Source organism: Antechinus flavipes, chromosome 5, assembly GCF_016432865.1.
Source record: "Antechinus flavipes isolate AdamAnt ecotype Samford, QLD, Australia chromosome 5, AdamAnt_v2, whole genome shotgun sequence".
Classification (NCBI taxonomy): domain Eukaryota; kingdom Metazoa; phylum Chordata; class Mammalia; order Dasyuromorphia; family Dasyuridae; genus Antechinus; species Antechinus flavipes.
In genome coordinates, this window is record NC_067402.1 from 248044836 (window position 1) to 248068601 (window position 23766).

Consider the following 23766-nt stretch of genomic DNA (forward strand, 5'->3'; position numbering starts at 1 on the left):
AAGCTCTATTTATGCTCTTTCTCCAAGAGTGGGATTGTGGGATCTGAGAGTGGGATTTTGGGTTTCCTCCCAGAGTGCTCTTGGCTCTAAGAGCTTCTTGCTTATATGAGCTCTCTAAAGGTGAACACAAGCATTGTTTCTATCAGTTTCACTTAGTACCTTGTTTCTTCTGGCCCATAACATCTCCTTGTAAGATCATCTCAATCATACTGAGCCATGCTAAATTAAATAATTATTGTCTCTATCAACTCTAATGACTTTACACTTTGGAAGGTTTCAACAACCTTCTACCCTCCTACCTCCCTCCCCCCAATAACTAGAAAATAGCTAAATTCAGATATTTCTTAAACTTCCCTGAGTTAGAGCAAAATGAACCTAATAGTTGTTGAGAAACCTTCAAGGCTGAACTTGATCTACAATAAATCTAAACCTGAGGACATTGTGTCAAGAGTTATATACACACACATATGTGTGTGTGTGTGTGTGTGTGTGTGTGTATGTATGTATAAGGTTCTGACATTTCTCTGCTTAGAAATCTTTAGTGGATGCTTGATGTTTGAGCAATATCCAAACTCATTCAGGTTCCTTTATGAAGGTTTTTAACATGGACTCTAAAAACTTGCTTAGATAGATGAGTATATTTCAACATAAATGGTTTTCTTTGTATCTTATTTTTATGCATTTAAAAATGTCATTCTGGAAGGGGTTCTTAGGTTTCATTATACTGTCGAGCCCATGACACACAAAAAGCTTAATAACTCCTGCCCTAGAATCTCTCCTTTCATACTTATTTCATATTTCTTTGAAATACATTCTACAGAAAACTTCCTCATACCTACATCCAGGCCTTAGTTCATATTCTTTTCTGTAAGTCTCTTTAGCCATCACATCCCCAACTGCCCAACCCTCCTTAATCTTACCTTGTCAATGATGCTACTTTCCCCCTTAGACCTCATATAGGTATAATACACAGTAGTTTGTGGTAAATAGATCAAACACATCCCAAAGTGTTAAGTGTGAAGCAGGTGTCTTATGATTACTGTGGAAAGCCAAGGTACTATCTAAATTTTGTTCCTCCCTTAAGGAGGGGCACAGTCCTATTTACATAGTTCACACTTAATAAATGGTGTTTCTTTTATGTTTTCTGAAAGATATTTTTGGCAATTTTCTAAGTAAAGAGATCTTTCTTTCTTCAGAGAACTTTGGCTCTTTAACAAATGAATGTTTGACCACAGAAAACCAGTTGTGAAACTTGGACACTTCATTCATTTGGGCCCTTACAATTTCTACTATATCTAATAGCTTTATTGAAGATAAAGTTATGATATTATAAAGTGAAGAGTTTGTCTTGAAGATGAAATCTTTCTCTGCTTCTTAAATGACAGCTGAAAAATTTAAAAACTATTGTTTTTGTTTAATATCACTTTCAGTTGTGCCTGTCACCTCATTTGGGGTTTTCTTGGGCAAAGATACTATCATTTCCTTCTTTAGTTCATTTTACAGATGAGTAAACTGAGGTAGAGATAAATGACTTTGCTAGGGTCACAGAGCTAATAAGTGTCTGAGGACAGGTTTGAACTCACAAAGAAGAGCCTTCCTCACTCCAGCCCCAGCACTCTATCCACTGCCCCACCTCACTGCCCAAGTCCAGTATTCTTAGCATTATTAAGTAGATACTTTAAATATACAAGGGAAATCCCTTAGTTTCAAAAAAAACAAAAAAACAAAAACAAAAACCTAAGGTCTCCCAGCGCATTGAGGGCCATTTCTAATGGTCCTGATTCAGATGGCTCTGGAGCAAAAGTCAAGTAGATGAGCTTACACATCCCTCCCTTATTTAAATCTAATTCACTTGCATGTTATGGCATCACTTCCTGATGTTTTGTTCTTTTTGGAGAATAAAGAAAAATCAACAACAACCACATGAGGGTCATAGGCTCGTAGATGCAGATTTGATGTTAGAAGGGAGATAAGAGACCATCTCTTCCAACTCCCTTTGTATGCATGAGGAAATGGAAGATAAGAAAGGGTGATTTTTTTCTTGTCATTAAGATAATAAATACCAGGGGTAGAGTTTGAACTTAGGTCCAGAGAGTCCATGATTTTGTTTTAAAAGTTCTGGTAACTGTGAATGCCTTAGGTACCCTGAACAAACATAATAATTCAAGACAATTCCAAAAGACTCATAATGAAAAATGCTATCCATTTCCAGAGAGAAAACTGAAGAACTCTAGTGTAGATTGAAGTATAATTTTTTTTTTTTCAGATTTAAACAACTTAAAAACCATTTTTTCCCCAAGATACATCCAAAGATAACTATCTTATCAACATTCACCTTTGGAAATCCTTGTGCTTCAAATTTTTCTCCCTCTCTCCTCTGCCTTCTCCCCTAGATATGAAGCATATTTTCATTTTATTTTTATTTTTTCCAACATGGCTAATGTGGAAATGTCTTACATGACTTTACATAAATGGCTATCCTATTGCTTGTCTTCTCAGTGGGTAACAGGGAAAGAAGGAGAAAATTCAAAAGTGAAAATTTAAAAATGGATGTTAAAAAATTGAAAAAAAATCTCTTCTAACTGTATTCTTGTATAACTAGTATCCTTTGTAATTCTATGTGATTTGTTTGATACATTTAAAAAGATCATTCTTAGAATGGATCATAGGCTTCATCAGAATGCCACAAGGGCCCAAGAAAAAAAAAAAGTTGATGACCACCTCTCTTTCTCATCTCAGCCAGGGCATTTCCACTATCCAGTGCTGCCTCCATCAAAGATGTACCCTTTGGTGGTATTCACCTTTACTAGTATAAAGTTCAGGCTTTGGTGAGAAATATATACTGGCCTAATGGACAGAGTACTATCCACCTGAGCCAAGTCACCTAACTTCTCTAAGCCCCAGATTTCTCCTGTGTAAAATGGGGTTGACTATATCCCGCCTTATAGGGTTAGTATGAAGATTAAAGGGCATAATGCATGTAAGGAGCTTTGAAATGTTAAACAAATAAATACACATGTATGTATATAGATATAGACATAGATATAGATAGATATATATGTATATACGTACATGTATATATTATCATTATTATTATAGCTAGTATTACTCACTTAGTTACCATTTGGATATATCTATCTTTTCATTTGAAGTCTTGTTCTGCTCTAAACCTCCCTCTCGGTTTTCCAGTTCACTTTCTTAATTACTATTTGGATAGCTATATTTTTTCATCTGAAGTCTTGCTCTGCTCTAAACCTCCCTCTCCATTTCCCAGTTCACTTTCATGTATTTTCTTTTCCTCTTAGAATGTAAATTTCCTGAGGGTAGGAACTGTCTTTTTTTTATATTTGTATTTCTAGTTATTGGCACACAGTAACTAGCATATAGTTAGTGCTTCACAAAATGTTTTATCTAGCTATTTTTATTATTATATAAGCTATTTTTACTATTATAAAATCCCATTTGAAAATACAGTCTCTTCAACTATTCTCTATGAAAGACTTAGACATGGGCTTTAGTAAATATTCAGAAAATCTAGTTTTGGGGTTCTCCACATCTTGTTTTTCTGTCCAAAAGAATTGCTGAATCTTTGAGAATAGGACTGAACAGCAGTGTTGGTTATATACTTAGAAAACCTTGTAATTAATGAACTATGAGAAATAGACTGTTATCTCTCACTTCCTAGGTAGTATGTGAGAGGAATGGAGGGAAGTTCTTTTTGCTATCTCCTGGGAGGTGGCCTGTCCCAGCCCTTCACCCACCCCCATTCATGCAACTGTATAACTTTCTAGTTAGCACTGGAAAAACATATATATATATATATAAATTTGATCCTTTCTTAATTTTCCATTCTGGAGGATGTGAGAGTATTGGCTTCTATAGCTAAATGATATTTAAGGAAGTAGTGAATGGGAGGGGTAATGAAACTGCTTAATAGTATTCATGAATTTCAAAACTTACTGTATGGCATTATGAAGATCAACTGAAGAGGGAGTGAAATCCTTTTATCTATATCATACAGATAGGGAAATCATTATCTTAAGAGTGTTAAATTTGTCCTTGTCAGTATTGTGCAGAGTACAGTCAATGGAAATTAATAAAACAGGAAAGGGATGATTTATGAAATGGGGATCCACTCCTTGGGTTTTCATATTACCTCTAACGATAAACTATAAGGTCATAAAGCTTTTGAGCTTTAGTAGTTGAAAGTGAGAAAATAGCTAGGTATGGTAGCATACCTTGTTAACCTTGCTACCTGGGAGGATGAGGCTAATAAACTCTAGCATAGTGGTTCAGAACTGCAGTAGGCTGGACTGGACTGATCAGGCATTTGGTATTAAGGTAGTGAACCACTATCCTTTAGGGAGGGGCAACAGATCCAGGTGGGAAAATGGAACAGGCAAAATCTTCTTGGAGGTTAGGGCCATGAAATGATCTCTGCATATTCAGCCTGAGCCACATAGGGAGATCCAGTCTTTAAAAATAAAATTAAATAAGTAAATAAAAGAAAAAGTGAAGCAACAGCTGGAAATACTTTAAGACTAGGAATGGGGGGGAAAGAGAAAGTACAATTGCAATAGCTGGAAATACTTTTGATTATAGGAATGGGGAATAGAAAAGACAAATAAATGGCTTGTATTTATTAAGTAAGTAGTCAACTCTGATAATTGAAAACATTAATTGTTCAGTATAGTAAACAAAAACCTGATAAAAATCCATATGCATTGATTAGCTAAATGTATGCAGACTGAGAAAATTATGCCTTGAGATTATATGAGCCTACTTCACATTTCCTGTTTCTACCAATCATTAGTTCTTTTTTAAGGAGAACTGAGACTGAAACTTATCTTCTTAAAGTAGAAAATCCAGGGGGTAAAGAAAGAGAAGATATGCAGTGAAAATTTCACTAGTGTAGGCTAGTGAACAAAATCACTTGTGTGGGGGGAGAGGGGGGAAAGAGAAGAATCAAGAAATACCTAAATTTAAGGGAAATGAAATATACATGACTGAATTTAAATGTTACTTTTGTCTTCTAGGGGAAAGAATAAAAACTCAAAACACTAATTAAAAACATAGGCTTGAAAACACTCTTGACTTACTGAATGTCAAGTGATTTTCATTGAGCTTATATATAGATACACACGTGTATCTCTATATATGTATATATATGGAAATCCCAATATAATGCAATTCAAAATTTTAAAAAGCAATAATTGCAGAAAAACTAAGTCTATCACATATGTTCTATGGCTAAAGAGTGCCTGTAGTTTGCACATATTTCTCATTACAGTTTGGAAGAATTGGATAGATGAATATTGAAGGTCAGACAGATAGGGAGTGGTCCTATAGAGCAAGCTCCAGAAAGAGATAGGTAATGGGATGAAAAAATAAATAGAGGAAGGGCTTTATCTTCCTCCTAGTTGGAGGAAAGAAGCAAATGATAGCTAACTACAACAGCATAGAGAAGGGGAGATGAAAGGGGAGAAGGGAAATTCATAATAGATGACCTTAGTTTTTTCATCTAAGTGGGAAGTGAAGTCATCTGTGAGGTGGAAGAGAATTCAAGAGTCGCTTGATCTGGAACAGGGGCAGAAAGGAGTTTGCTAGTCAGTGGGGTGGGGTGGGGTGGGGTGGGGAAAGGGGATTATTGTATAGCAGTAAAAATCCAGGGGAAATTTTAAATAAGAATTTGTAGGGAACTCAGGTGCCTGATTTCCTCCAACATCATCTAATATTTACCTGGGAATAAGAATAAATAAAGCAGTTAGTTGACTCAAGACAGATATCCAGACTAGAGGGTTGGCTCCACATGAACAGTAGAAAGTTAGGTAAGACTTTCAAAGATAAGGGTACTGCTTCACTGAATTGTTTTTTTTTATAGATTTAGGACCACAAAGAGAGGAAAGTGAGATAAAAACCACTGGTGATAGGTACAGAGAGAGAAAAGAACTTATGGTAAGTACAGAGAATGATTTTTACAGAGTAATATGAGTCAAGAAAGTGTTTGGTACTAGATTATAAAGAGTATTTGTGGTGCCTCAATTTCCCTAAATTGTTCTGCCTTAGTTTCCTTGAATTGTTCTGCCTCAAACCCCCTTACTGCAAAGCCCCTCCTCCCTTCCTGACTATTAGGACTGATATAATTTAGACTGGCTACTTTAGGTAATAAATATAAATGTTTAATCTCAGATAAGAGGGAGTGCAGACATTCTGGCTCCTAAGTCCTCCTAAGTTATCAAGAATTTATGGTCCTACTCCCAACCTGTCAGAACTGAATTGATGGTTCGTTCCTGGAAATTCCCATACTTAGCAGTGTTCTGATTCCACCCCTTGCCTTTGTTTTACCTGATCTATAGAGCAATATAAAAATCATTGGAATCTCACATTCAATGCTGAATTCTTCGAGAAGAAAGTCCAATTCAGGCCTGAGGGGACAAATGGATTCTGATCTGCCCCTCAGAAAATCTCTCCCTCTTAGATAAAATATTAAATATTAATTTATAAAATATTAAATAAATATTAAAAAACTCTATAATTGGTATCTTGCCTCAGTTACTCAGGCATTACATATTGAATGATAAAATGTCTTGGTCTCAAGGATTTTTGTGGTTTGATATGATGAAGCATACTTTTTTTTTGTTTGCTGCAATATTTTTAATTGAAAGATATGTGGAAATAGAAGTTGGCTGTCTCTAGATGCCCCTACGTAGTCAGAGATTCACAGATGGCTCTCTTGTTACTAGAAATGTCCCTACCTGTAGGGAGGCTGCTTTATATGTATTCAAATTTATTTTTTTAAACTTGATTTGCAATTTCTTACCTTTAGGGAGCACTCATTCAGGAACTTCTTGTATAAGACCTAGAGTATTCCAATTTGATTTTAAGGTATTGTCCAAGGCACTGAAATATTAAGTGCCTTCTCCCAGGTAAATAACTCACTTGTTACAGAGGTGATAGGAGACTCCAGGGTTCAAAGACACTTGTCTCAACACTCGTGGCTTTATTCCCCATTACAGTGTTTTTCTTCACTTTTGGATTAAGTACTGAGTATATTCCCAGGACCTAGAAGATCCATTTAGACCTAGGAAAGACATAAGGACACATACTTTTTTCATGAAACAAAGAAATGGATTTATACTTTATTCAATGAGCAACACTTCTGAAGATTTTTAAATGACATGATTGATTATACTTTGCATTATATTGAAAGATGGATTTTGAAAAGGAAGAGATTAGTGTCAAAGAGATAAATTAGGAGACTGATAATCTGGAGTGAGGCCCTGATCTAGAGAATTTACAGTAGGCATGGAAAAGAAGGGAAAATTTTGAAACCTCTGGAAGTCAGAACTTTAGACTTAACTGATAGAATGGAAAGAATATTGTATTTATATTCAAGAGATTTAGCTTCAAATGTTACTTCAGGGAAGTTTGGGTGACCTTGTAAATGTCATTTCTATGGTCCTCAGTTTTTTCCTATTATAAAACCTAGGGTTTTAAAAATGATCTCTAAGGTCTGTTTTAATTCTAGTTCCTATTATGATTGATTGTGTGTCATGAGGAAGACTGAAAGTCAAAGACAACTCCTGTGGAAGATGTGTAATTGAGAGGAGTCAGGCGGAGATCAGGGGAAAAATTATAATTAGCACACAAATTAATGGACATATTAATTATTATTGATTACTACTCAATTAAATTATTACATTAAATTATTTATTACTACTCATTTAAGTAATTAAATACATGAATTAAATGTATATGTCTAATATAGCTACCTTTTATATAGTGCTTTGAGGTATGCAGAATGCACTTCATCTGTTATTTCATTTGAACAAAATTTTTAACATTCTTTAATATACATTTTCTTATTCAATTTAAGTATTTATTTTGTAAATTTACTTTATTAATTTGCTTAGAAAATCCTTTCTTTTTAGAGATTTACAAGGGTAAATTTCAGTCTTCCCAGTTGCCAAATAATAATAATAATAGCATAATATTAATTAAAAATAAAATTAATATTAATAAAATAGTTCTGTATAGAGTCCTAATAGTATTTGTATAATTGCCAGTTTTATTTACTGGTTTGAAGTCAAAAGTGAATGGGAGGGGAGAAGATGAATGGAAACTTTTGAAAGTCAATAGAGAAAAAGAGAGGATGTGGCAATAAGGATAGGGTCATTCTTAGTCATTATTTGTAGTAAGACTTTAATTGTGTGGCCACTGCGTTTTGGGCATGAGCCAAATCAAACTATGGGTGGTGACCGCTTTGGGCAGGCCAGTATGTAAGGAAGTCTCAGGAGTGATTATCATGTCATCAATAGCTATATCAGGTAGGATGCTGGTGATAAGGTAAAGTGATTCCTAGACATAGTTCTTTGATTTCTGCAAGAAAGGGAGGTGAATTTCTCAATGTGCCAATGGTACTCATCAATGGTTGTAAGGAATGTGGTATTTTAGCTAGCTAAGGTAATAAAACCTTCGTGGATTAACAGGTGAATGAGGGCTGATGCTGACCTTCATTGTTCCTTTTGTTTTATTATGTTTTTATTAATATTATAAAATATTTATTTTAACTATGCATGAAAGCTTAAATGATTAGGAAATACAATAGGAATCTTAATGAAGGGGAGGAGTTTCCGATGTAGTTTGAAGGCAGGAATGTGCTGGAGCTAGGTCATTTCTAGTTTGAGGAAATTTACACCTTAAAAATCAATTGGTAAACTCTTCAAGTCAGGGCTTAAGTTACTGTTTTGTTGATTGTTTAGACTTGAAAAAATGGTAAAGAAAATGTGAATTGGGTCCTGTTTTGTAGAGGATTTAGTTAAAAATAAACAAACTAAGAAAGAAATCCGCCAAAACATTTGCCTATACATCTGTGATTTCGTTAGTATAGGAAAAGTCTAGTGTTGAAATTCTGTTCATCAAACAAGAACAATATCTGTAACTGTCTGAGAGGTAACTGGGAGCACCAAGAGGTTGACTTGCTTTGATTGATTTGTCACCAAGAGGTGACAATCCATGATATAGGAAAAAATAGAATTTGAACTAGATTTTTCTGGTACAAATAGTCTTCTACCATCTTCCATACTATCTTTCTCTAGATAATTTATTTCAATGTAATTTAGAGATTTCCATTAATGTGGTTCCCAATCACATAGAAACTACTTAACCAAAAATTCTGTATATCTTCTCTTTAAAGTAGTATTTTAAAATAGCCTGAGGTACAGTTAATCTGTTGGTTAATTTTATTGAAATGATTTTTTTCTTTCTCTTTATTATTATACTGAATGGTTATCTGAATAGGAGAACATGACAGAATATATTTAGAAATATGGAAGATATATAAAATAAGGTATCAATAATTTAAAAAATTAAAATATTGAAGAGGGGATCTCAGAACTCTGAAAATCCTTGAAGTAGAAAATCTCCTTCAACTCTGCCTCAATAAGGGACCCTGCCCCAAGTCCTTTTTGCCTTAAGGAAAGTTCCCTTAAACAGAAGTTCTGGGGTCCCCTCTTCAACATTATATAGGCAAATTAATGTTGTCTATATTAAATACAGATAACATTTCCTCTAAGAAATGATGTATATTCCATGACTGGTTAGCTTTCCAAACTAATCATTGCCAGAAAGAGGACTTCATTCATGACTTCATGAAAAACTACTATACATGACTACATGAAAGACTTACATTACAAATAGAAATTTCATCAAGGTGAATATAACAAGGTCATTTTATTAAAATTGTAGGTATTTAATTTTGTTCTTATTGCTTATTGATATTGTTGTTCAGTTGTTGACTTTTAATTTGGATTATCTTGAGGCTTAGGGAAGGTGATAAAGGAAGGATAATGACTCAAAGTTTTTTTTTATTGCTTTAATAATCTAATTCAAAGAGCCCTTTCCTGGTGGCTCCCTCTCTGCCCCCCAGGTATTCTATCTCCTCCTTCCCCAAACTAAAAAGCTTAACTTTCAATTCTGTAAATGAGGATTTAGATGTTAATTTATAATTACTCACACTTTAACTCCTAATTTAGTTATTGAGAATTCAACCAGGCAGTACTGAGTTGGATTTAAAGATGCAAAAGCCCTGTAGTTTTCTAGACAGTTCTCCTTTACCTTTACAGTTGGCAAGGTTTGTAGGTTTATAAACGAGCCTCAGAGGACATTCATTGTTATTTCTTTAGGGGGGCATATTTGTCTTTCTCTTTTGCCCAGTAAGTGGAGGTCACCAATACTTATTCTTGTGTTTTTAGATGCTGAAAAAATTATGTAGAACAACATTGTGTATGGAAGAATGGTCATTTTCATTTATAGCATATACTCTTCCTTTTTTTTTTTTTTTTTTTTTGGCATGTTGTAGATAGGGAAGGCGATAGGCACAATATTAAAGACCTACTGTATATTAAGGAATAAATTATTTCTCAAATTTTAAAGATGAGAGGAGAGAGAACTCTCCTCTCTGCTTATTTGAAAACACTTTAATAAAAAAGTATTTTACATACAAAAGAACTGCCCATGTTTAATATATATTGGATTACTTGCTGTCTGGGGGAGGTGAGGGGGAAGGGAGGGAAAAATTTGGAACACAAGGTTTTGCAGGGATGATTGATGAAAATTATCCATGCATATGTTTTGAAAATAAAAAGTTTTAATGAAGATAAATTATTTTTCTGGATCTCTTATTTGATCAGTGTAGAAAATTCTATGTGTGAAATTTCTCCCACCAATGCAACTGTAGTGAACTGAGTAACTTGTCCATGGTTATATAACTAAAATGAGTCAGAAAAAGAATTTGAATCCAGGTCTTCATGCTTTCAAATCTTGCTCCTTATTCACTATAATGTTTCCTCTCAGTAATTTTATGAGGATAATAAATTTTTAATTTATAGACAGTTCTCCATTGTCTCTGAAATTTGAGGACTTAATAATTGCCAAAGATAATTTCTCAGATTTATTTTATTTTATTGTGGCCATTTCCTAACTACCTATATCTCTAATAGACATTTCTCCCTGAACAAATTCGAATGTCACTTTGTTGTGGTGATGATAATTTTGGTTTGCTTTCTGCTCTCTTTCTGCTGATAGAGGAAAATCTTTTAAAGTGCTTACTCAATGTCAGGCACTGCTATAAGCATTTACAAATATTACTTTTGATTCTCACATCAAACCATGGGAGAGATATTATTATGATCCCCATTTTACAGATGAGAAAATATAGTTAAATGATTTCTAATATTTATATGATTAGGAACCACATTAATGGAAATATCTAAATCATATTGAAATAAACTGTCTAGAGAAAGATAGTATGGGAGATGGTAGAAGACCATTCTTACACAGACAAATCTGGGGTGAAAGTCTGACTTTCTTACATCCTGGATGTGTCACCTCTTGGTAATAAGTTAACTAAAACAAGTCATCCTCTTGTTGCTTCTAGCTCTCTCTCATTCTGTTTTATACAAGTTATACAGCTATCAAGTGTTTTAGGCCTGTTTTGAACTCAAGTCTTTCTGACTGTAAGCTCAGAGCTCTATTCACTGTGCTAGTTGCCAGATGGAAGATCAAAAGAAAAAGAACTTAAAGAAAAAAGAACTGGCAAATAGTGTGTGTGTTGGGGGTGGGGGTGATGAAGAGGCCTAAACTGAAGATAGAAGGAAACAAACATTAAGCACCTACTATGTGCCGGGTACTTTGCTAAGTACTTTCATAAATATTCTCTGATTTAATTCTCAAAATAACCCTTCCAAGAATGTACTATTATTATTCCTATTTTATAGTTGGAGAAATTACAGTAACAGAGGTTAAGTGATCTACTTCCAGGGCAACAGTTAGTAAATATTTGAGGATGAATTTGAATACTCAGGCCAAGTAATCTATCCAGTGACCACCTAACTGCTCAATATAGCCTTTGAGCTAAGTTTTGATTGAGGAAACAAACCTAAGGATTTTAAAAGGTAGAAGTGAGGAAAGGGAGTATCCTTTCTGTAAAGGCATGAAGAAGGTAAATGGGGTTAATTCATGTGTTAGGATTAGCAAGTTGGCCATTATTAATTGTGCTTCTAAGTTTTTAAAGGGTGGTAATGTGTAAGAAACCTGAAAATTAAGAAATAATCAGGCTAAAAAGAGGCTGTTCAACTTGCTCCTGGAGGTAATAGAGAACCATTGGAGTTAATTGTGCTTCAGGAAAATTACTTTGGTAGTTGTATGAAAAATGGAGAGAGAGAAAAATGGGAAGAGAACTCAAGGAGTCCCATAGAAGTCTCTGCATTTGAGAAGTGATGAGGATGTGGAATTGGATGGTATTTATGTGATTGGAGAGAAGGAAACATAGATGAGAGATGTTTTGGTAAAAGGAATTAGGATATTTGGCAACTGATAAGATTTATAGGTTGAGTGAGAGTGAAGAATTGAGGATAATGCTGAGGTTGGGGACCCAGATGACTAGAAAGATATTGGTGCCCTTGACAATAATAGAAATGTGGTAGGAAGGGATTGTGAATACTTAATCACTGGGCTTATTCTTGAAGCCTTTCTGACGTAACACCTACCAGAAATTGTACTCTACTACCAAAGCTTTTGTGAATCCAAGATTATTACTTCCATGAAGCCACAAAATAAGACTGGAGTAGAAATTCCTATCATGATATTGTTTGCAAGCTAGATAGTTTAGAAATTAGGAAACATGACCTGAGAACTGTTATGAATCCTTGTTCATTTAATACAAACAGCTAACAGTTTGAATTATTAGTAAGTGAATGAATGATGAGTGAAATGGTATTTATTAAGCATTTATAATATGCGATAATCTTAAAATAATTCCTAAGATAAAAACTGGATCTAGAAGACACAGAATGCTAATAGAATAGACCAAGAGGGATGCACTATTTCCTTCTATTGAAAAAAGTATTTGTCAATCATTAATTTGCAGAGGGCTCCCCACTGAGTATTGTACAGAAAGTGATTATATTTAATAGTTGTTCTCTGGGGATTTCAGATACATTGGTTCCAAGATAACATTTTTGGTCTTTTAATAAAAGACTGGAATAACTAAAGCTGGATGAGTTAAAGAGCTTAATTGTATCCTATTCTTTGTGATCTCATTTAAGAGATAAAATATTAAAAAACATTTGAGGTTTTCTTGGCAAAGATAGTGGAATGATTTGCCATTTCCTTCTCTGATTCATTTTATAGATGAGGAAATTGACCCAAACAGGGTTAAGTGACTAGCCCAGGTTCAATAATCAGTAAGTATCTGAGACTAAATTTGAACTCAGGTCTTCCTTATTCCACATCTAGCACTCTATATATTGTACCACCTAGCTACCCCAGAATACATTTTATTAGAAATGGAAAATTGTAATCATAAATTAGGAATTTTTCCCTTATATTTGACTTAAGTTGATTGTGTTTCTTCCTCCATATATTGTTCACAATTTTTCCTTTTCTATTTATTTTTTAAAGCAGTATGATCTATTGACTTTGTATAGTTTTAAGCATTTTTGTTTAGTGTGTTTTACAATATTTTGGTATATTTTATTTTCACATTTTTTTTTTAATCATAGGCCATTAAACCTGAAAGAGACCTTAAAGGTCATTTAGTCCAACCTTTTCCTTTTGTAGATGAGAAAATTGAGGCCCAGAAGATACATTACAGTTAAGTAGCACAGTGGATACAGTGCTGTACTAAAGAGTCAGGAATACATGGGATCAAATGTAACCTCAGATACTAGGGTTATTTTTTTACTCTAAATGGGGCTAATAATAATACATCCCTTTCAGAATTATTATGAGGAAAAAATGAAATATTTGTAAAATACTTGGCCAACCTTAAAGTTCTATGTATTGGAATAATTTGTTGTTATTATAGTATGTATATGTAATGCCAAAGGACAGAGAGGTAGATTTGATTTTTATTTCTTGTAACTTTCATCTCAGAATCTCCTTTCTTTTGGGCCTGATAATTATAATATATTCTCCAGCATCCCCTCCCCCATCTTTAATTATTAAAAATATCATATATACAATATAATAATAATAAATATATAATATATGCAAGTTAATTTTTTTTAATTTTTAAAAAAAGAAACAAATAAACAAACAAACAAAAACCACACTCTGTCGTAGCTTTCTACTTTGCATTCTAGCTGCTGTTGGGGATGATTTCCACCCCTGGGATCTCTATTTTAGAACATTTTTGACTCATTCATTCACACCCATTTCTCTTCATTGATAGTGGGCCTAGTTCAGATAACAGGTATTGATTTTCTAAAAGCCTTTCTATTCTTTTTCCTGTTCATTGGCATTTCTTGCTACTGGCAATGCACTCAAGCCTAACCTGAGCTGATCTGAGTATGTGTCTGTCCTTTTATTTGGTGATGGTAGAGCAGCTTCTAGGCAGAATCTGAGAGTATAGGAATTGGTGACCTAGAGATTGCTTAGGTGAGAAGATTGATTGTGGTTTATGACTTTAAAAGCTTGGTAGGACCACCTTCCAGGTAGAATAATCCTTCCTTTGGTAGAGAGATAGAGTACAAATACTTTCCCTAAATATCTTTCTCTGCTTTAGTGAATTAATTGCCCTTTTGTTCTTATGTTACTTAAAGCGAATTAGTTACAGTAATTGAGAGTTTTCCCTGGAAAAGTGAGTTGATACTGAACCAAAAGCAACTTTCAGTGACTTATATGGAGAGGAGGTAGCTGACTCAGTGGGCAAGCTGATCAGCCTTCTTAAAAGATGTTTAAAAGCTCCTCTGTTTGAAAGAGATTGAATAGTAGCCTTCTGAGTAGGCCTTTGTCCTTACAGAATGCTGTTATTTGACCACCTCTTGGGACTTCCCTGTGGATTAGCTTTTGTATTAATGTGTCAGAGAAATGCTACTTCAATTCCCTCCAGAAAGGAAAAATATCAGCATTTAACACGAATGCTTCTAATCTACTAAAGTTGTCAGAGGATGAGATCATGAGCTAAGTGAGACCTTCCCTGTTGAAATTTCTACTGTTGTGCCTATTTTGGTGTGGGTAATGTTCTAGCCCATGGGGATTCTGCTCTGTGGTAGATTAGCAATCCCTCCCAGATTTGTGTCTTCTCTATTTTCAGTAAACCTGCCATCAAAGCCTTTATCTAAAGCATCGATTAAAATGCTTAACCTTACAGGGCCAAGAAGAGATCTCAGGTACATTCTAGTAGACCCTTCTTTCAAAAGGAATATCATAACAAGAATAACTATTTAAATTTACTAGCTTTGTACAACATTGTAGAGGGGTTGTAAGATGTAGTAACTGAATTCATAAAATCAGAGATCTTTTAAGTATTAAAGTAATTTAAATTAATTAAAATTAATTCTCCCTAAATAATTTCTCAAATCATGAGCAGCATGTCATGATTTGGTCTCTGTTGTGTGCAAACTTTAAGAAAATATATGTTTCAGATAATATTATTAAAGTTAAAACTCCAAATTCCCCTCTCTAGCTACAATACAGAGTTATTCAATCTTTTTCTTAATCTTTCTGCTTCTAGTTTATTTAGGGATTTGCTACTAATAGTATGTAGCTCTTTTCTATTTCCAACCTTTAGTTTAATGTGGATGGAGCTTCTCCTGCTTAGACATAACTTCTTTTGCTCACAATGTCCTAATATTAATTTTCTTTATTTTATTTTTTTAATTTATGAAATAAAAGAAGCATTTCTATAACAGTACAATGAAAAAAATTGCACATGAAATTGCAGATCTACTAAGTACAACTTTAATTACATTTGTGTAATGCAATGTAATATAGAAATGAGATAGAAATTCAATGTGCACTATTATCTCTCCTAAATATATTTATATCTCAGCAACAACATATTAGCATTTATTGCATGCCACTTAGCAGCAGATAATTGATATTCGGTAGTATATTATTGAAAGTGAACTGGCCAAGTTCTTTGTTGGCTGGGAAAATAGGTTGGCTTGATGGTGCCCAATCCTTTTAAACTTAGATGAACATTAGAACTTCACTGGTTTCCCCAATCAGTCATTCAACTCATGTTGATTAGAATGGAATAATCCATGCAATGAGATGACTTTCTAATTGGAAGTTCCCTTCTTATCTATGTGGGCATTTCCTCTAAAAACACAGATTTTACAACCAATTTCCATCTTCTTTGTCTTGTTCAGTTCCTGTCCATATACTGTGGTGAAATTCTCCATTCAGGCTCAACACTTTTCTCTTACAATTCCTGCTTACCACTATGGCTTTTGGGCCATCAATCATGTATGAAGATCTTACTCTATTGGGGCAGCCAGGTGGCTCAGTAGATAGAGGATTGGCCATGAAATCAGGAGCATCTGAGTTCATATCTGACCTCAGACACTTAACACTTCCTAGCTGTGTGAGGCAAGTCATTTAACCCCAATTGCCTCAGGGGGAAAAAAAGATCTTATTCTATAGACAAGGCACTAATGCTACAATAATAAAAGAATCATAAATTGTCATCAAGGAGCTTATATTCTATTGAGGGAAACAATCAAGGACACAAAAGTACATATGAACTAAATACAAAGTCAGTTGGGACCATATAATCAATGGGAGAAGAAAAGAGCCAGGGAGAACTGTATTCCAGTTTCACTTCTGACATATACTGACTATGTGACTCTTTTCAGTATTTAGGCAACTCTTCAAGGTAGTAAGTTGTAGAAAAATCTCCAAATTGCCTTGGTACAGGGAGCTGCCCCAGTATGAGTTTCTCATACCACTCAAGTCACTTAAAAAAAAAAAAATACATGACTACAAATGTGGCAAGTTCTGACATAACTTGGTTGGTTTTTGTCCATTGTTCTTAAAGAGGACCAAAATGTTATAATCAAATATGTCCATCTGTAGCTGATCAGAACAATATGAGCTCAAAATGCTCTACCAAGGGCCAGACATAGATAGTCCAAGTGAACATTTGGAGTGGATTCTCTAAATTTGTGCATCTTTCATTTCTTTTGAGCTACTTTAATTATGCTTTACTTATAAAGCACAGCACCTCCTTTGATATAGATATACCATGCCAGGGCAGTTGTTTGCCAGTATTTTCCATGTCTTTGAAGGTAAATTAGGGATTCTAAGAGGGTGAGAAAAATCAAGAATGCAAAGGTAACCACAGCTTACCTGATCAGCACAGCAAACACCACCAGTCTGGCAAACTGAAGATTATAAGAAAGTGAGCCATGTAGCATAATAAGGTCATAAACACAAGCTGACATCTGGTTGTGAAGGGATCTTGCAACATAACTAACTCACCTTTCTTTGAGGCTTTTATCTTCCGATGACATTTCTTGTTTAACAGTTATCATTGATAAGCTGTGATTTATTTAAACACACCATAATAAGTCATATTGTGTGGTGCTCCAAGGATAATTATCTCTCCATTTCCTTTTGGGTATACATTGTGGTTCTTCACAAATTGTGGTGTTTCATAATCTGCAGAAATGTAACCATTAATAGCAAGGTTAATTGGGAGCTGACAATAAATTATTTCAATTTTTTAATTTTAACATTGATGTCTTCAACAATGATTTTAGCATCATTGTTTATATTGCAAATTCTAATTACTTATTTTCATATCTTAATAACTGAGAGACCATATGGCAAAGCAGAAAAAAATAAAGTGTGAGATTACAAATTAAATAGATGAAATAGTAGTTAAATATATATTAAATGTCATATACTAAGTTAATGAGAAAGAAGCATTGAGTTCAAGTCCTAATTAGTCAGTAAACATTTATTAAATGCCTCCTATATGCTAGACACTTTGCTAAGCATTGGGGAAAATAATACAAAGGCAGCCCCTTGTTCTCAATGAGTTTATATAATCTAATGGGAGAAGATAACATACAAAAGAAAGCTGACAAGGAAGTGGGGAAAGAAATTAACTAGCATGGGAAACTATTGGAGAGTTGCTGAGTAATCCCAAAGCAGTATTGCTGGTAGAAAATGAGGTGAAAGTCTGAACCTACCCTCCCTGTTTATATAAAAGTTGTACAGCCCATATCTCTACCCTTCAGTCAGCACATCCAGTCAGAGGGGACTGATGAGAGTGTATACCAGTCAGATTCAATCTGGTTGCATAGTGAGATTTTCTAGTGATTAATTTCCTGGGGAAGGTTGGCATGTTGGTAAGTTCCAGAGAGATTCCAAAGTAATATAGGTGGTAGGAAATGTGGAGAGAGCTCACCTCAGAAATTCTGGCTTCATAACACAGAGCAAATCACTCGAATATCTCAGTTTTTTAGATAATTCTATAAAATTACTAGAGACACTCCCAGTTTGCTTTGATAAAAGGAGTTTCCTTGTCCAGAGATTTAGGAGTGAAATCACAGCTCAAGGTCATAATCAATAATTAAATCTCTTTACTTTCCTGAATTTGCCAGCAATATGCCCTATTCCTTTCTATACCTCAGGTTACTCATTCTTTTATAGAAAGAAGGGATAGAAGGAAGAAAAAGAAACCTTCATGGTTTCTTTCATGGTTAAACCTTTCACTAGAAGTGTGGACTTATTAATTCTGCTTTCTCACAATCCATTTTCTCCTCTACCTTCTACAGTCTGGCTCTGGATCCCAAACACATTATCTATCAATCAATAAATGTAACCTTATAAAAACCTGCTGTATGCTGGGAATATATAAAACAATTGCTCTCTCTTCTTGAAACTGATATCAGAGGACATCAGTAAACTCTTAATAAAACTTAATAACTTAAAACTTAACTAATTCTTAACTCTTACTAAAACCCAATGCTCTTTTTACGATTCTCAACCTCCTTGACTATCAATTTACTATCTTCTTCTTTCTTTTCATGAACTACCGTGATCCTGTTCTCTTGTAATTCTTCTAGTTTTAACTTAACTGTTCCTTCTTGACCTTTGCTTTCCCTTTCTATTTCAAAGTGTGTGGTCTTCCATTTCCTTATAATCATCCTCTGTTCTAGATACCCTTTCCATTGATGATTTCATCTTTACTTTCAGCTTTAGTTGTCAGATCTCAGCAGAGGATTCCCAAATCTATAGATTCATCCTTTATTTTTTTGAGATTTATTTAACTACAGTAGGAAGACTGAGATCTAAGAATACCTCAAAGGACCATGCTATATCAATTGGCTTTGGTCATTTTTCATCTATGAAGCAAAGAAAATTAAGATGCAATGAAATTTTTTTCAAAGGAAAATTGTAATAAGTGTGTGTGTGTGTGTGTGTATGTGTGTGCACGTGCATGTGTGCATGTTGATGATCCTGGCTCTATTATTGTTAATAAAGTTCCATTCTTCTACATTAGACCTCTGGAATCATAGCTAAAAATAATGTTGATGATAACAATTTTTATAATGTTGTCACATATGTTTTCCTAGTTCTATTCATTTTGCTCTACATCTTTTCATAGTGGACTATCAATAGTGATCTTGGCTCTTGCCTTGCCACTGAATGCCAATGACTTTGGAGGAGAAAGAGAGGCTGTTTATTTTGTGAAACTGTCTCGCTTAAATTTAATCCATTTGCAAGTCAAGACATCACCATCATGATGTCATTAATTCTCCTTAAGAAGACTGAACAACATTTTTTTTCATACAAGTGTTCCTAGATTAAAAGAAAAATAACAAGCAAGTATCCTTTTGGTATTTTTACAGCACAACAGAATTCCATTATATTCATTTACTGTAATTTGTGCAGCTACTTCCCAATTGATGGACAACCTCTTAGATTCCAGTTCTTTGCCATCATGATAAGCTCTTATAAATATTTTTGTACTTTTTCTCTTTTTTTTTGATCTCTTTAGGATTGTAATTGTGTTGTGTCTGGATCAAAGAGGGTATTACTTCTTATCTTAGATACTCCTGTCCAATATCTTGGCAATTCTATTTTTCCCTGTTTTAGATCTATTGCTTTTAATATAGTATGTGGGTTGGTAGGTGAGCTTGTGGGCTGTTTCTCCCAATCCCTTCATTTCTTTTCAATTTAAAGCCTTAAGAACTTAAGTCAGTTGCATTTTTGCTCATCCTCTCAAGTTCTACTTCACTACTAGTCAAGAGTCCATCATGCTATATCTTAAGCTGTCATTCAGGAATATAAATCCATCTTCACCAGCTGTTCATTTTTCACATAAATTTTTCTCTTCTCAAGCATCTACTCTTAATCAGCATCTATGATGAAAATACCACTTAGGTCTTTAAGACTTTCTTGTCCCAGGCTTCATAATCCCTAGGATGGTCTTTTACATTACTTCTGTTGATATCATCTGCCTGAATATGAGTTCTTAGGAAATGCAATCATTAGATTTGACAGGTTTCAGGGAGCTCTCTATCATGTCTTATATCCATGCTCTGGTTAGGCAATGTATCTCTCTGTTATACCTGCCAGGCTGACATATATCTCAGACCCTTTGGCTTCTTCTGCTTGACTTGTCTTCCTTTCTTTCCTGTTAGAAGAAAATAATTCTTAGAATAAGATACATGAAAGAAAACCTGAAAAAATAAACCCAGTTATGTCAGCACAGAATCATGAAATGTGTTGTGTCATCACAGATGATTTATTAAAGGCAACTGCAGAAGTTGAACTAAACAAGCCTGATCTGGTGGGCATCTAAATGGCACAATAGATAAAACCCTGGTCCTACAATTAGGAGGAGCTGAGTTTAAATCTGGTCTCAGATGCTTACTAGCTGTGCCACTCAGGGCAAGCCACTTATCCCTGATTGCCTCCAAAAAATAAAAAAATAAAAAAAAGTTAAACATGTCTGATCCAGTGGAAAGATCCCTGGATTGAGAGACTCTATTTGAGTCCCTGCCCAATCACTCAGACAATCACTTAACCTCTGGCTGTCTTAGTTTTCACATCTGTAAGATGAGGAAAATATTAGTACCTCCCAGTGTTGTCGTGAGGGTCAAGTGAGAGAGTATTTGTAAAACATTTAGCACAGAGCCTAATAATAAAATATGTTAGTTTTTATTATAGTAATAATAATATTTACTAGTGAGTAAGTGTCTCAGGAAAGATTTTAATTTCTTTTTTCCTAACCCCAGGCCTTGTGAGTACCCTTTACTCTATATCACCTGGATGCCACAAGAAACACCCGATAAGGCTATTCTTATAGCAAAGATTACCTTTGCAAAAGGAGTAACTACACGCTTCTTATCATATTGTTGTAAGTAGATGACCAGATTCAAGAAGGAAGATCTGCTTTTTATATATGGTGACTGTGCGTGACTTAAGCAGGGCAGGCAACTTTTCATGAACAAATTTATTAAAGAGCTAATATGTGCCAGGCATCAGGGGTACTAATAACAAGAATAAAATAATGTCCAGGACATGCCTTTTGAATGCATGAGAAAATAATTACATGAGCATATATAGAATAAATACACAGACAATGCAAATAAATACAAAGTATTTTGATAGGGAAGGTACTAACAAAGGAATCAGGAAAAACTTGATGAAGAAGGTAATTATTAAGGTTTGACTTGTACAAAGAGAAGGATTCTTTGTGGAGAAGGTGAGGAGGGTATAGCCAGTGCTAAAATAAGGAGATTGAAGATGGTATATCTCATTTGAGGAATAGCAAGAAAGCCAGCTTGTTTGAATCTCAGTGTGTTGGATGAGGGATAATGTATATCAAGACTCTAAGTTTCAGGGCAGTTATAGGAAATGATTGGAAGAGGGTTCCTTCTTTAAAATTAATTTAATTCAATTTTTTACATTATACATTAAATTTATTTAACATATTTTGATACAAGTCATGTTGGGAGAGAAAAATCAGAATAAAAAGGAAAAAACACAAGAAAGGGAAAAAAAAAACAGAAGGAAAAAACACAGTGAATATAGCATGCTTTGTTGAACATTCAGTCTCTATACTTCTCTCTCTGGATGTGGATGGTATTTTCTACCTAAATCTTTTTGAATTACCTTACATTATTGAATTGCTGAGAAGGGCTAAGTCTATCATAGTTGATCATCACATAATCTTAATGTTACTGTTCATGTAAGTCTTCCCAGGCTTCTCAGAAATCAGTCTGCTTATTATTTTTTACAGAGCAATATTATTCCATTACATTCACATACTATAACTTATTCAGTCATTACCCAATTGATGGACCTCCACTCAATTTCCAGTTTCTTGCTACCACAAAAAGATCTGCTACAAAAATTTTTCCTCTTTTACAATCTCTTCTGGATATAGACCCAAGTAGTGACACTGCTGAATCAAAGAATATGCAAAGTTTGATAGCAAAAGAGAGCTTTCTTCATCACATATTCCCTTACACTTAGGAACTCAGAATTTTAGAACAGGAAAAGAAAAATGAGATAGTAGCTTATTTCTCCCTTAATATTTCCAGAATGTGTGACCTGTTTGGTGTGGGTACTTCCTTTACTGAGATGTCTTGCAAACCCTCTGTGACTTACTGGATGGTCACAAGAAGTTTTAGAGCTGAGAAAACCCATTACTTGGTAGTTAAGTTGGAGGTAAACCTCTGAATTTAGCTAGACATGTCCTCAAATGACATGCCTTTTGTCACCTGGCCCTTTTCTAAAATCATTCCAGCTTGTGCCACCAGAGAAGGACTTTAGTACAGATCTTTTGTTCGCTAGAACCTCCAAATTAAAGAAGTGGCTGCAGTTACTAGTTCTTCTCCAGTTCAGAGAATGGAAGATTTCTCTAAATCACTCATTCTTAAAGCTGTTCACCCTTCTTTGCTGGCCAGCAAATCTGGCTTTGCTGACCCAGATGTATCACAGTAAGGCTGAGATGACAAATGTGTAGCCAGGAGTGAGCTCATTGCCTTGGTCAGAATTACCCAAGAAACTTGATCCCAAGCATACAGAATCTCAGGTTGAAGATAAAATTGACATGATGCACAAATAATATAGTTTCCCAAGCATGCCTGATAAGTATGAGGAACTCTCAATTCCCTCTGATTTTTTTTTTTTTTTTTGCTTAAAAATATAGAGAGCATTTAAAAACCAAACAAAAACCAAACAAAAAAAATGCCTGGATTCTTCTACAAAAATTTGAATTTTTCTGAAGAGGAACCAGCTACCTTCCTTCAATCACAGAAAGTGACAAAAAATTCTTATCTACTATCATTTCAAGAAAGCAGAGTATAAAACTTCAGATAAGCCTATTTTGTTGATTTTATATTTGTTAACAAGTGGGATTAAAACAAAAACATTTCATCTACATGTGTCTTGATGGTAGGGTCCAATTCAACTTATAAAATATATGTTACCCAGAGTACTAATCTGCATATGCTTCATCTCTTCACATGAATATTATTTTGTGACATGTGGATTGCACCTTTCCCTGGATAAGATCACTCAATAATCATCAGTGAGTGTGTACTATGGACAATGCGAGATGCAGTGGATAGAGCTTCAAGCCCAGGGTGGGGGAAAAATGATTTCAAATTCAGAATCAGAAATTTACTAGCTATGTGACCCTGGACAAATCACTTAATCCTGTTTACCTTGATTTCCCCATTTGCAAAGTGAGCTGGAGAAGAAAATGGCAAACTACTTCTGTATCTTTGTTAAGAAAATCCCCCAAAAGGGGACACAAAGACTTGGACACAATTGAACAAGTGTCTACTCTGTATAAGGCAATTATTTAGATGCTGAAAGATACAAAGATAATGTCACAATAGTTCCTTCCTTCCAAGAGTTTATAAACTTGTAAGGTCCTTTAATCTGGGCAGAAGAAACTGAAATTTTAAATATTTTCAAGTATTTACTTTTACAGATATACTTATTATA

The 23766-nt window shown here is 34.4% G+C and overlaps 1 protein-coding gene across 3 annotated transcripts in view; it reads left to right on the plus strand.

Annotated features, from left to right (window-relative positions):
* ACSS3 (acyl-CoA synthetase short chain family member 3) overlaps positions 1-23766 on the plus strand; it is a 302555-nt gene that overhangs the window by 20775 nt on the left and 258014 nt on the right. Inside the window, exon 1 of one of the 3 annotated variants that reach the window (XM_051962871.1) lies at positions 5678-5955. The exons of the other annotated variants lie outside the window; for them this stretch is intronic. The gene's annotated coding sequence lies outside the window, so the exon portion shown is untranslated. Of the gene's footprint in view, positions 1-5677; positions 5956-23766 lie in introns of those variants that run through there. 3 annotated transcript variants of the gene reach the window in all.